Raw genomic sequence first — 2,500 nt, 5'->3', positions numbered from 1 at the left:
GCATTTCTCTCTCAAGACATTGGTGGTCTTTTCTTTTTATTGATTTAACTTAAAGCAAGATCACTACTTAGGACAATACATACATGTGACCCTAATAAAATAACATTCTTCGGTCCCCTTTCAGCTCATTTTCGTATAGGCTACTCTGGAAGAGGCCTGTTGTACACCTGCTTTGACATGTCACTGTTTACCGATAAACAGGACAATCTGCACAACATGTATGCATTGGTGGTCTTGATCCAACAGCTTCTGCTTGTAGTTCGCGTGGTCTTCTAAAACGGGTACGTGGTTGTTATCAATTTGTAAAGTAATTGCCATCAAAGGGAACATCAAAATAAAACAACTAACGCAAATTATGGTCGACAACTCATTCTTAACCATCCGAAATTCTGTTCGCAGAAATTTGCATCGATCAGCAAAAGACGGTTCTCTGTAAAATGCTATGTATCAATTAGTGCATCTATACCACAGCAAAGAAGGTTCGTAGCCGAAAAACTTAAGCTTTTTCATTTTTCATATGCTTCATTCAATGTTTCATCCTTCATTCATGAAAGATTCTTCCTTTTTCCATCTACCCATTCGATTTTTTTCTTGGGGAGAGGCATCTTCTGAAGACCAATTACAGCTTCACTTGCTGCACTTGCTACAGTATTCTTAATCTTTCACGTACTTAACAAGGTCTCGCAAGCATAAGAAAGAAGTTCAAAAGAAGATAATAACCAATCCAATGAAAATGAAGGACATTTGTCAAGGTCTGGTTTCCATATCTATTCTCCTCATCAATATTGCTAATGATCGATCGGAGTGATCGCGACTCGAAGGCTGAAACAGATGATGCGCTGTCTATCATCGCCAGGAGATTTGAGTCCAAGAAGAGAAGCATCATCAGTAGTTGAAGACTATGGATTTCAGAAGCCCAAACCCACATCCTCGAATATGTTACTAAATGCAGTATCAAAGCTGCACCTGCGTAGAAAGCAAGAAATGGACCCTTCAGGAATTGTATCGAGTGCGATATCTACACCAACGAGATAGTGATTCGGTATTTTACTTGCTTACTTACTTACTTACTTATCAGACGCTACAACCGACGAGCGGTCTTGGCCTGCCACAACAGATTCCTCCACCGCTCGCGATCGATCGCCATCGTCCGCCAAGTCCAGATATTCTGGCATCAATGTCGATACCGTCGCTCCACCTTTATTTGGGTCTACCACGCGCTCTCTGTTCGTCCGGAAGGCCTAAGAAGACTTTACGGGCTGGGTCGACGTCTGCTATTCTCATGACATGCCCAGCAAACCGAAGCCGGGCGAGTCTCATGCGCTGCGCGACAGACTTCTCCATCGTCCCTCCTCACATACGGGGCCAATTATCCTTCGGAGTACTCTCCTCTCGAACGCGGATAAGAGGGCTTCGTTCATTCTGGACAGTGTCCAAGTCTCAGAGGCGTATGTGAGCACTATGGTACTATATACGTGGTATACAGTCCCAGCTTCGTATGACCGGTTGGCTGCTAGCACCCTAGCGCGAATCTCTTGGTTTATGTCATTATCGGTGCTAACTCTTGACCCTAAGTAGGTGAAGTTCTCGACGACTTCGAACTTTTTGTCACCTATTAGTACATTACCCCCAAGCATATTGGACTCAATATCTTGTCGGGCCGCTGATGGTGCCACTATAAACTTGGTCTTGGCCTCGTTGACCTGGCTATGCTGTTGAGGACCTTTGCCGCTTGCTCTATCCGTATGTAGGCTTGCGCTACATCGGAGAGTCTTAGACCAATTATATCTATATCATCAGCGTATGCCAGGATCTGGGTTGACTTGAAGAAGATAGTCCCGGAAGTCTCCACTTCAGAGTCGCGAATGGCCCTCCCTAGCGTCAAATTGAAGAGCAGGCAAGCCAAACCATCCCCCTGGCGCAGTCCCTTGGCATGTAACGTTGGACATGGCCATTCTTACTAGCCTGATTAGTTTCGACAGTATCTCAAAGTATAAATACACCCAACGAAATTAAAGTAGCACCACCCAGTTTTTTACTTATAAAAAGACGAATAATTAAGTTTCAATCAAATGCTTTCTGCTACATGTGCTAAAAACTCTTACGGATTAAACTAGCATGAGTTTGTTTTGTTTGGTTTAGCCGTTTTTTGGAAAATTCTGGAAAACTAAAAAAAGGGTGCGAAATAAAAATAGCACCACTTATGATTTTCGACAAAATCCATTTGTATTTCTCAAAATTCATCATGGTTTTGGCATTTGTTCATGAACTAACTGATTTCAATTAAACAGCTGATTGCAATTAAATGCGATTTCAGTAATTAAACCAATGTTTCGAGACAAAAAAATCAGAGTTTCAAGCATTAGATGACTGATTTGCTCTTAGCGCTCCAGAACTCGACATTTCAGCCTGTTTACACATTCAAATTGCTTTCTGTTTTCATAAACACGGCGTGTAAGCATATACCAAAGGTTTTCTATGTGATTCAGATCCGGAAAAC

General features: G+C 42.3%; 1 protein-coding gene across 3 annotated transcripts in view; it reads right to left on the bottom strand.

The window, feature by feature from the left end:
- LOC126571592 (tyrosine-protein phosphatase Lar) overlaps positions 1 to 2,500 on the bottom strand; it is a 201,943-nt gene that overhangs the window by 165,862 nt on the left and 33,581 nt on the right. The gene's annotated exons all lie outside the window — the stretch shown is intronic.

The sequence above is a fragment of the Anopheles aquasalis genome, chromosome 2, assembly GCF_943734665.1.
Source record: "Anopheles aquasalis chromosome 2, idAnoAquaMG_Q_19, whole genome shotgun sequence".
NCBI lineage: Eukaryota > Metazoa > Arthropoda > Insecta > Diptera > Culicidae > Anopheles > Anopheles aquasalis.
The sequence above is the reverse complement of the archived record's forward strand: the minus strand, read 5'-3'. Positions and strand labels throughout refer to the sequence as shown.